Source organism: Chinchilla lanigera, unplaced genomic scaffold (genome assembly GCF_000276665.1).
Source record: "Chinchilla lanigera isolate Chin_1 unplaced genomic scaffold, ChiLan1.0 scaffold00081, whole genome shotgun sequence".
In the NCBI taxonomy this organism is placed as follows: domain Eukaryota; kingdom Metazoa; phylum Chordata; class Mammalia; order Rodentia; family Chinchillidae; genus Chinchilla; species Chinchilla lanigera.
In genome coordinates this window covers 4,361,904-4,374,466 of record NW_004955482.1, presented here as the reverse complement: position 1 = coordinate 4,374,466, position 12,563 = coordinate 4,361,904, and the positions used below count along the sequence as shown (strand labels likewise).

At 42.5% G+C, this 12,563-nt stretch overlaps 1 protein-coding gene across 4 annotated transcripts in view; it reads left to right on the top strand.

Moving 5' to 3' along the window:
• The window catches only part of LOC102026220 (transmembrane protein 132B), a 213,553-nt gene that overhangs the window by 176,114 nt on the left and 24,876 nt on the right, over positions 1 to 12,563 (top strand). The gene's annotated exons all lie outside the window — the stretch shown is intronic.

Below are 12,563 nucleotides of genomic sequence, written 5' to 3'. Positions count from 1 at the left end.
CATATCAGTTATAACCATCAATGTAAATGGTCTCAATTCACCAATCAAAAGAAACAAACTTGCAGAATGGATCAAGAAATAAGACTCAATAATGCGTTGCATACAGGAAACACATTTAATTTGAAAGGAAATTCATAGGTTGAAAATCAAGGATGGAAAACAATATTGCACATAACAGGAACCCAGAAAATACAAAGTGGATTTCAAGTCAAGACTGATCAAGAGAGACAAAGAAGGTCATTACATCCTTGTAAAGGGAACAATCTAAGAGGAATACACATATATCATAAGTGTATGTGTACCAAATACCAGCACAAGCAAATATTAATGGACATGAAAAATCAAATAAGCACTAGTACACTTGCAATAGGGGACTTCAATACCTCACTGTCATAAAGAGACAGATCAACCAGACAGAAAAACCCAAAGAAATATCAGAACTGAACCAAACTTTTGAACAAATGGACTTAGTAGATATCTAGAGAGTATTCCACCCCTACAACATCAAAATACACATTATTCTCAGCTGTACATGGAACATTCTCCAAAATAGTCCACATACTAGCTCATAGAAAATGCTTAAGTAAATGCAATGGAATTGAAATTATATCATGCATATTATCAGACCATAGTGCAATGAAATTGGAAATCAATAGCAAAAGAAACCACAATAACTGCATAAACATATGGAAATTAAGTACCCTCCAAACAACTAATAGGCCACAGTTGAAATTAAAGAAGAAATTGAACAGTTTCTACAATTAAATTATAATGTCAGTACAAAATACTGGAACTTAGGAGACACAATGAAAGCAGTTCTATAAGGGAAATTTATAGTGGTGAATTCACATATCAGAAAAACAGAGCAAGCTCAAATACATGATAGTGATCCTAAAATTACTAGAAAAAGAAGAAGTTAAGCCCAAAGCTCATACAAGGGAAGAAATTATAAAGATCAGAGCAGAAATTAATGCAACTGAGACTTAGAAAACAATACAAAGAATCAATCAGTCAAAGAGTTGGTTCTCTGAAAGCTTATACAATATTGACAAACTTTCAGTGAACCTTATTTAAAAAAAAGAAAAGACTGAAATCCATGCAATTAGGAGCAAAAAGGGTGAAATAACAGATCCTGCAGAAATCCAGAAGATCATCTGTATCTACATTAAGACCCTGTATTCTAATAAGATGGAAAACACAGAAGAAATGGACAGATTCCTAGAGACATATAATTACCACAGTTGAATCAAGATGATATAGAAATTCTCCATAACCCAATGGCAATGAATGAAGAGGGAAATGTAGTAAGAAAACTTACCAACAAAGAAAAGCCTAGTCTTGACAGATTCAGTGCTGAATTCTACAAGAAATTTAGAGAAGATCTAATGCCATCACTCCTGAAACACTTTAATGAAGTTGAAAGAGAAGCAGTACTCCCAAACTCTTTCTCAGAAGCAAGGAGTATCCTGATACAGAAACTAGACAGTGATCCAACCAAAAAAGAGAACTACAGTCGATCTTCCTAATGAACATAGGGCAGAAATCCTCAATAAGACACTGGCAAATAGAATGCACCATATCAAGAAGATTATACAGGATTATATAGGATTATTATATAGGATTATACAGGATTATACAGGATTATTATATAGGATTCATTCCAGCGATGCAAGGATGATTCAACACAAATCAATAAATGTAATATATCATATTAACAGAACCAGGGACAAAAGCCACATCATCATCTCAATAGATTAAGCAAGAGCATTTGACAAAGTCTAACTCCCATTCATGATAAAACTCTACAGAAAACTGTAATAGATAGTCTTTCTCTCAATGTAGTAAAAGCTTTCTATGCCAAACCAACAGCCAACATCATAATAAATGATGAAAAACTGAAAGCTTTCACTCCAAAATTAGAAACAAGACAACGATGCCTACTATCACCACTCTTATTAAATATAGTCCTAGAAATATTATCTAGAGCAATTAGACAAGAGAAAGAAATAAAAAGAATTAAGAAAGGAAGAAGTTAAATTACCATTATTTGCAGGTGACATGATACTCTACATAGAGCACCTAATCAAAATATCAATGGTATACCTCACAGAATTAGAGAACACATTCCTAAAATGTGTTTGGAAGCTAAAGAGACCTAGACTAGCAAAATCAATTCTGGGCAGCAAAGGCAAGGTGAGGCGGGGGGCATCACAATCCCTGACTTGAAATTATACTACAAAGCTACTATGATAAAAACAGCATGGTACTGGCAAAATACAACCCCCCCTAGAAAAAAAAACCCAAAATCAAAACCCCACAAAAAACAGACCCAAGGATCAATGGAACAGATTAGAAGATTTAGAAACAACTGCAAACACTCAGCTGGCTTATTTTTGATAAAGGGACCAAAAATGTTCGTTGGAGGAAGGATAGCCTCTTTAGTAAATATGTTGGAAAAACTGGCTTTCCACACGCTGAAGATTAAACTAGACCCATGTTTCTCACCATGCATGAAACTAAAATAAAAATGAAGGGGGCTGGGGATTTAGCTCGGTGGCACAGCACCTGCCTGGCAAGTGCAAGGTAGTGAGTTCGATTCCTGGTAATGGAAAAAAACAAAGCAAAACAAAACAAAAAAATGGATCAGTGATCTAAATATTAAAACAAACATTCAATCTGCTGGCAGAGAGAATAAGTAGAATGCTTGAAGACATAGATGTAGGTAAAATCTTCATGAACAAAACAGGAAAAAATATAAGAATCAATAACTGGAATCTCATCTTATTAAGAAACCTTTGCCCAGCAAAAGAAATCACCAACAGAGTGAAGAGACAACCAACAGAGTGGGAAAAATTTTTGACAGATGTTCCTCAGACAAAAAGACTAACACCTACAATATATTAAAAAAAGTCCCTGAAAAAATTAGACTCCCCAGATTTAAAGACCTAATCTAAAAACAGGCATCTGAGATGAATACACACTTCTCAGAGGAAGAAGTAGAAATGGCAAATGAATACATGAAAAAATGTTCAACATCACTGGTCATTCAAGACAGGCAAATTAAAACAAGACTGAGATTCCATCTCATTCCAGAAAGAATGGCTATTATCAAGAAATCAACTAATAATAAATGCTGCTGCAGTTGTGGGGAAGGAGGAACCCTTCTCTACTGCTGGTGGGAATGTAGACTGGTGAAACCATTGTGGAAGTCAGTGTGGAGATTCCTTTAAAAACTAGGATTAGAGGTCCCATTTGACCCAGCTAGTCCCCTTCTGAGTATCTTCCCACAAGAATTAAAAGCATCATGTTTATAGTGGCACAATTTGTAATAGCTAAATCTTGGAAACAGTCCCAATGCCCATCAACCAATGAATGGATAAAAAGAATTTTTTTTTATACTACAGAGTATTACTATGCCATAAAGTAGGGTGAACTTGAGACATTTCTAGGTAAATGGATACACCTTAAGACCATACCCCTCAGTGAAATAAATTGAACACACATGTTTAAATGTTGCATTGCTTCGCTGGTGTGAGAAACCAAAAGGGTAAATAAGGACCAAAATGTGTAATAGATATTGGGAAATAGGAAGAAAACGGGAAGGGGAACAAGGGGGGAGGGGCAAAGGAAGGAAGGAAAAAGAAAAAGAGAATAGAAGGAAATAAGGAAGCAAAGCTTTGATGAAGGGAAGTGAGGGGAATGGGAAAAAGAAGAATGAGGAGATGTCATGCTCAGGTGCAAAGTCCCTGTGGTGAGTGTGATCATTATGTACATCTAAAATGTACTGATAAAATAATTATAAAGAAAGAACAGCAATGTGCATATGAGAATCAGTTATTTTGAATGAACATGCTCCCTGGTAGAGGGGTATGTTGTGGGGTAGTCTCCTGTGCAGGGCTGACTCTGAGCTCCAGGGCTGGAGGTGGAGGCTAGCTGCCTGCCTTCCCCACAGACAGAGGGTGTGGATTCACAGGCACACTGTGGGAAGGCTGGGTCTTGGGGAATGCAGGAACTGGAAGATGGATCTGTGGCAGGGTGCTTTCTTTTGTTTCCATGCAGCAGTTCCCTCCTCTCAGAGCAGCTTATCCACAAAGAAGGATGCAGACACCAGCTGACTCAGGTCACCTCTCTGCGCCCTTGTGAAGAGGGAGGAATGGATCTTTCCCATGTCTCCATCTAAACACTCCTGGGGAAGGGCCCTGCCTGACCCAGTGCAGTCTCACTCCTCAGGGGCCCAGCTCTGTGCTGTGGTGGAATTAGGGTTTGGGATGGTGTTATGGTTGTTACATTGTGTCAACTTGAGTTTAGAAGGTTAACTAATTCACTCAGCATGGGGCCAGGGTCCTCACTTTGTAAACATACTGAGCCTGTGCAAGAGGAGGCCATGGAGACTGTGTGGGTGTAAAGAACTCACCCTAGGGTGGAGAGCCTGGTTACAATATCAGGGAGGAAAGGAGGCTTGCCCCCCAACCCCCACCTTTTTGCTTTTGCTGATTTTGCTGTCTTGTGCGGCCTTGAACTGTTGCCCCTGTGCCATGCCACCCTGCCTTCGAGCCAGCTGAATATGGACTGAAACCTCCACAAACTGTGAGCTAAATAAACCTTTCCTTCCTTAATTTTGGGGGCTGGGTATTTTGTCTCAGCAACGAGAGAAAAGTAACCAAGACAGTCGGGATGGGTGGGAGTGTGTGGGATCTGCTGAGGGAGCTGACTGGCTATGCCTAGGTTATGCATGTGTTGTAGGCAGGGATTTAGGACATAGAAAGAAGGCAGCAAGGGTTGCTGGGTAAATCAGTGAAACCAGATCCTCTCTGTAAAGGTCTATTTTAGAGGGTAAAGATTCTAACGTGTCTCCACGTTAACTACTGATATCGGGGATCTGGAAATACAGTCATTGTTTGAAGTTCCCTGTGCCTTGCTTCAGAGTCCAGGTCTGGAAGGGGAGAATAAGCTCAGTGCAGGGTGTGGCTGGGTCTTATTTTGAAGAGTTGGGGAAACCTACCTTCGGTCTTGATGATTACATAGCAGTCCACCAGCTCCTCACAAGAATGTGCTTCCTGCAGGAGAAGTCAGCTAAGGCGTGGCTCCCCAGCAGAGGTGCTGCTGTGCTAAGAGATGAGGTAGGAGGTGAGATTGGCAGGATCGAGAGGGGGTAGACTGTGGCATTCCTCTCAGCCAAGGAAAGGATTTGGTATTCCATCCTGTCATCGTTGGGGGATATTATTTTATTAAGACTTGTAGAAAATTTACTGAAAATAAATGTGCTTTGGGTAACGGTGTAGGGCATGGACTAGAGGGAGAAAAAAGCCCTTGAAGAACCCGTAGCCATGTAACCAAGCAATAAAACATTCGAATAAGTAAGGGAGACGAACCAGAATAAGTAAGGCTGAGACAACACAGTTGAAAAGTTTCAGTGCAAACAGAATCACGTCATTGCCATGAGCGCACTCGGTCCCTCACTGCCGACCAATCCCTCCGTGTTTCTCTGTTCCGTTTCCTTGTCTTCCTTAACACCATTCACCACTGGTTGGCATTGGTGTATCTATTGGTTGATGTGTGCATTTGCTGACACCTTTGCTTGTCAGCTTATTTTTTGTTTATCTGACTCTCACAGCAGAATGTGGGAACCACAAAGGCAGCAAGCGTATCTCCATTGCTGTTTATATCTGGATCCACAGTGCCTCCCCCTGCAAACAGGAATGAGTGGGTGAGTGAATGAATGAATGAATAAACACGAATCCCTTTGCCTATTGATTCCCTTGTTCAACTTTTCCATGCAGTGTAATGAATGCCCCCTGTGTTCAGTGAAAACTGGGGCGCTCGTATTTGGTGTTTTGGTGTTTTGCTGTCCCATGTCCACACCATTATGTAAAAGGACACTATGTCTAAATTGGCAAGCAGACATTTGGGCAGATGCTTGGAAGGCACAGTTCTGATCCTGCTGGGAGCCGTGAGGTGGTAGGGGCTCTAAGAAGGCATCTTCCCACTGGAGGACCCTATCCTTTCTGCAGGCAACCAAAGGAAAGCTCCACTTTCTCAAGTCATTGCTTACGAGTAGGGGAGGGAACGCTGGATTGTAATACCTGGCACATTGCAGGGCACGTTTTGCTGATTCATTTCTCATAAGCTCATTGCCAGGTTCCATGAGACAGATTCTGTGATAGATGTTCCAGGGAATCTCCAGCCATCTGACCCTTACAGGTCCATAAGGAAAGAGAGTTTGTGCACAGAACTCTTTGAGGGGAAGGAACCGATGGTTTTTAACTCAAAGGAGAGAGAGAAAGTTTGGACTGCGGGAAACAAAATGAGAAAATGTTACTTGGGTGATCTTGGCTCCCTTAGATATAGCATCAATCATCACTAATGAGAAAGCTGCCAGTTTGAAAATCTTATTCACTTAATTATATCAACACAGTCGACACCTTGTGGGTTGTCTTCCCAGGTTGAGATAATTATCTTTTTTCTCTTTCTTTCTGATAATTGCTTCCCTCACCTCTGAGTGGGCTGCTGGCAGCCATGTGTATCCTGTGTAGCTTGCCCCTGTGGCAGCAATGGGGGTGGACCAATCGGACTCTCCTGGGATTTGAAAATAATGAATCTTGGTTCCAATCATACATGGCACAGTGCCCAAACTGTGTCTGCCAGTGCATGGAAGGGCACAGCTAAATATTCCATAACGTGGGAAGAGGGGAACGAGAGGAGGAAGAGGCAGAGATATGGACTGGGGGACCTATTTCTTGGTTACACTTGTTGGTGGCGCTCTGCCATTTGTAGCTTGTGCATTGAACAGAATTCTCCGTATCAGTACAAAAAGACTCTCCATTCCTTTAAATTCTCAGTAGATTTCTGTTCTTCATAACTAGGAAGTCCTAATCTGGTCAGAATATTTGTAATGATGACTGAACCCAGTGCTTTGTTAAGTACTTTCAGGCATGAGAAGCCTGTGAATTGGGGGCTGAGTTTCCACTTGATGGATACACAAAGCGAGGTAGAGAGAAAAGACTTGGTCAGCTCTCCCATTCCCGCTTCCCACAGTGTAGTTCTCTGCCTCCTCCTCAGCCAGCTTCTCACAAGTTGACCAGAGGAAGCAGCTGCTCTGTGGAAGCCAGAGCCAATGGAAGCTCTGTAGGGGCCAGAGGGAGGGGCTTCTTTCCCAGAAGCCCTCAGCAAACGTCTTCACTCTTCTTTGGCTGGAACTGCATCACCTGACTCTTCCACAGCCAATCACTGGGGTCGGGTGGATGGCTGTGCAGAGAGGAGACATCTTACTTTCTTGCTAATCTTAGGATGGTGAGGTGAGATGGCGGCAAATCCACTGTGCAGTTTGATATTCCTGTGGAGGATGATGTAGTTGAATTTATCTTTTCCGTTTACCTTTTGTTTCCTGTGTCTCCTATCATTTTTGTTCCTCTGTTACTCTTTTACTAATTTCTTTTGCCTTAACTGAATATTTTCTCATGTAATACTTTAATGATACTTTTACTATTTTGAGTTATTTCCTAATAGTTGCAATAGGTCAACTTCAGATTTTATAATTCCTGTGTGATGTAGGACTACTACGTAAGTTTATTTCCTCTTACCCCTTTTGTGCTGTTATTATGTGTATTACATGTACATGTTATAGTCATAATGATGCATTATTATAACTTTAATTTTATGTCTAATGAAGCTTAGAGAAGGAGAGCTGGAACATGCTTATATAATTTGTTTGTTAATTTCCTTATTTGATGACCTCCTTTGTGCTGCTATTGTTAAGTGTGTTCCACTTCTACATGTTATGGGCTCAACAATACGGTATATATCTACAGTTTTATATAATACTTTGAAAGTCATTGTTAAAAAGAAAGGTAGATAAATGTGCATTTGTTGTCTTTTATAATCATATAATTACCCTTAATAGTATTCTTTTATAAAGAATGAAATCAAATTACTGTAAAGATAACTCGCTTTCAGCTTGCAGAAATTCCTTTAATGTTTCCTATTAGGAGGGACTGCTAGCAACACTTTTTATTTATCAGGAATGTATTTATTTTGCCTTCATTTCTGAAACATAATTTGCTAGATATAATTTTGATTGAAAGGTAATTTTTGAGTCTTTGGATACCTTGCTTTCTGGTTCCATTATTTCTGATAATGAGTTTCCCTAATATATGATGAGTAACTTCTCTTTTGCTATTTTTAATATTTGTTCTGTCTTTTTGTCTTTCATAAAGGTTTTACTGTGTTGTGTCTGAGTATGCATATTTTGTCTTTATCCTACTTTAAGTTTGTTGAACTTATACATGTGTTCATCAAGTTTGGGCTATTTTCAATCATTTCTTCAAATGATTTTCTGCTTTCTACATTTTCCATTATACATATAGTGTATTGTTGTGCTTAATGGAAACCCACATTTCTCTTAAATTGTATTTTACTTTTATTGATTATTTGTTTTGGGGTGTATAATCCTTATCAATATCCTCAGTTTTGGTGCTTCTTGTTATCTCACCTCTGTTTTTGAACCTTTTTAGTAAATTTTTCATTTCAGTTCTTATACTTTTCACCTCTGGAATTTTCCCTTGATTTAAAAAATTATTTCTCTTTCTAATATTGTCTGTTGCTAAGGCATTTTAATACCTTCATTTAATTGTTTAAGCTATTTCATTTATATATTTAAATGTATTTATACATTGAACATATTTAGAATAGCTGCTTTCAGATCTTTGATAAACCCAACGTCTGAGTTTCCAACAGGAACTTTCTGCTACCTGCTTTCTTCCCTGGTGGGTGGACAACGGTTTTCTGTTATTGACTGTGTGTTTGTGTCTGTCTTTCTTGCAGATTCCTATTCAAAGCTCTAACCACCAAAACAATGGTGTTTGGAGGTGATTAGGTTTAGATTAGGTGTTGAGGGTGAGGACATCAGGATGGTATCTTCTGTCTGTCTCTGTCTCTGTCTCTCTCTCTCTGTCTCTCTCTCATCCCAAGCAACAGCCATGTAATCATAGCGAGAAGAGCCTGGAAGTAGGTCCTCACCAGTAACCGAGTCTGTCAGCACCTGCTCATCCTCCAGAATGATTAGGAATACATTTCTGTCCTTAAAACCACCAAGACTAGAGTATTCACTATGGCAGTCCGGGCTGATTAAGACACTGTTTCTTTCATGTCTTACTTTCGTTGTTGTTGCTGTTGAAACCTTGGTGTTTTGACCACTTTGGGTGCTGCTCTCTCTCCCAGGGGTTGTGTTGTGTGCTTTGTTCTTTCAGAACAATTACATTATCTCTGACTGGATAATGTAATTAAATTCTCTTTCCCCCTGGTGTGAACCTCAGGTGTTTCTTCACAGAGGGGGCAGTCTTGGCACCCTTTCAGGTCCCCTGGGAGGACCCTGGTTTTGGGAGTGCTCTCTTTGACTGTCTGTTACCTGAAATCTCCGTTAAGCTGTCTGTAAATTCACATTTGGGCGATGCAAATCAATTCATAGTTCAGGGTTTCTTCAAGGCTGGCACCTGTGCTACTGATGGTCTATGAAATGAGGTGTGGTAGGACGCAGACATACTTTTAAGACCTTTACTATCTACATGTTTTGGTGCAAATGACTTAGTACAGGCCCATTGTTTACAGATTTTCTTGCTAGTGGCTGAGGCGAGTTGGCAGGGCTGAGTAATTACTGGCCTTGCCCAAGCTGTATGAACTGGAGGGACGGTAGCCAATTGCGTGGGTGAAATTGCTAACCCTGCAGCAAGCGACTTCCTCCTGCAACTGGATGAAAGGATGGAGCCATCAGACAAGACAGATCACCAGCAAGGTTTCTCATGTCCTCATCTTAAAGTGCCCTGCTGGGCTGTCTGCCTGCAGTGACAAATCAAAGTCATTTATGACAGGAAGACTGGCAGAGATCTGTGAAAGCTGCACAGACAGTTGAGCTTTGGGAGACTTGGCCCGAGGTCCCACTGGCTTAGGCTTTACAGCAGGTTAAGTCTCTGCAAGTCCTGCTGGTTTATAAACACACGTCGTGTTGCCAGGCAGGAGCTGTGGTACACAGAGGACAGAAGCCTGGCCCTCTACATCCAATATCTCACATTTAAAAATTGCCTCTTCCAACATGGGTGCAGAGTGAAATGGGGGCATGGGAGAGCGATGGTTGGATCCACAGGATGAGAACAGGAATGACAAGGGCTCTTCAGACAGAGTGGGAGTTTGAGAGGTCATAAAAGGACAACAGTCACAGCTGCGGGTGGTCTCTTCCTGCCAGGGTGGGGTTGTGTGTTAGGTGCGTGTTGTGGGGGGACAGGTGACTGCTGGGGATGTGAAACCCTTCAGATCTCTGCTGAGATGCTTGGACTAATTTATGAGCCAGAGCAGAGGGCAGAGCCAAGACAACCCCTGTCCCCAGAACATGCCCAGACAGACCTCCCTCAGCAACCCCCAGCACCCCTGCTGGCTGCAGGTGGTTCCTCTAAGCAGAGCTCCCCTGGGTAACAGCTGTGAAATGATTTGCCTGAGCTGGCTGGAGGAGCCCATTTCCTATTGCCTGTGAAGTTTAAGGCGTTACCAGATCTTCTTCGTAAAGGCTGGGAAGGCAGGATGCTGAGGAGCCAAGGCATGGCCCTCAGGATGTGATCTACCAGAGAACTATGCAAACTTTCCTTCCTTTCTACACGTCATTCAGATCAGGATGACAGGATCAGGATATGGCAGGCCTGGGGGCAGGCACATCCCCATGGCATGCTCTGTGTGGTCAAAAAAGAACTACAGAAACGCAAACCTAGATGCTAATACTGCTTTACCCAAAATATGGATTTCTGCTTTCCCTTGACAAGGCAGAAGACCTCTGAGCATTGTCCATCCCTGCACTCCTGGGTCCTACCCACATGCTCAGCTGACCAGGGCTTAGGGGCTTAGACTATGCTCCCTAAATTTGCAAGGGTGGATGTCTCTGCCACTCACAGCAGACTGGCTGTCCTCCTTTGCGTTTGACTGAGGAGTCAACTCCCACCAACACCTCTGTACAGCTGTATCCCAAGCAAACCCTGCTGGAAAAGATAATGTAATCATATGCATAAGCAGAACTCTATGATGAACTTATTTAAATTAGGTAAACTTGGCGCGGTGGCGCACAACTGTCATCCTGGCCATCTGAAGGGCTGAGGCAAGAGGGCTGCAAGTCCTAGACACCCTGGGCAGTTTAGAGAGACCCTGTCTCAAAGTAAAAAATAAAGAGGGCTGGGGATGTGGCTCAGTGCAAAGACCCTAGTTAATCCTCAGTACCACAAGAAAGGAAGAAAGAAAGAAAAAATCAGCAGCATTAACTATAAGGTAAGATAATATAGGTTGTACGTAAAATATATTAGAATGACAGATGCAATTATGTTAATTTATTGCTAGTGTAGTTAAAGGTTTTCACAAAGTGGAGTCATTTAAAGTAAGATCCACTATAATTTCACCTGAGGGCTACTTCTCAGGCTACCCAGAGCCAGAAGGCTGAAAGTCGGATTCCAGCCAGCACTTGCTGGCAAGGACGCGCGGTGCACGGAAGGGTGGGCTCGGTGATGGTGACACCGGGACTGCGTGGGCAGCCGCCTTCCTCGGTGACTCACTCTGCCTGGCCAGGCTCTGACTTCCGGGATCTCCCTGGAGCCCTTCGCTATCAGCGTGATTGTGGGCGCCCAGCCCCACTCTTGGCAGCCCCGAGCCACTGCCTCTGTCAGGTCCTCCCGCGTGGGCCCGTGCTGTCCGGAGCAGGTCCTGGAGCCCAGTGTTTGTGTCTGCTTTTCCCCTCACCCACAGCCTCAGGTACTCATTTTCTTATACTTGTCTATAAAAGTAGAATCCAACCTTGCTGAGTGTGGTTTAAACAGCCTCCCCCAGGAGAAAAGGTGTAGAGATGGACCAACAGCAGCAGGGGAGGCGAGCTCTGCTGGGAGGGGGGCCTGCTGAGCATCTCACACGAGTGTCTCGGCCAGCAGCTGTCCTGGTCCTGTCATTTGAGTGGGGGTCTTGTAAGCGCTGTGTAAACCCTCACTGGTGCCACTCAGCCCCTGTATTTTGCTCGAGTTTGTCACCTCCGCTCCCTTGGGCTCCTCAAGGCTCAGACGCTGAGATTTGCTGTGTCCCAAGGTCCTGCTCAGAGCCCAGCTTATGACACGGCCTCTGCTAGGCTAAGGAATGTCAAGAGGAAAATGTAAACAGTGGCGAGAACAGAGAGATGCAAGACAGATTCTCTCTGGAGTACAGTGGAGCTGTCCAAGCCAACGAGGAGAAAATACGGAGAAAATAACCCCTGGGAAAGCCGCTGACACTCTGAATGCAGGGGCTCACTAGAGGACTTTGAAACATGTGGGGCCTGAGGGTGACCCGAATGGCAACCAACCTCCAACCCAGCCCCACACGATTAGATTGACAGAAAGCCCGGCACTGAAGCCCTAAAAGGACACACATGCTTGTCTCTAATCACAGCAAGGCTTCGTCTTGGTATCTCAGGATACAAATACTGTATGTCCATCTCTTAAGTGAAAAGTAAAAAAGCATGTGATGTCAAGACACACTCCCAAGGAGAAAAAATATTAATAACCAGACTTGGA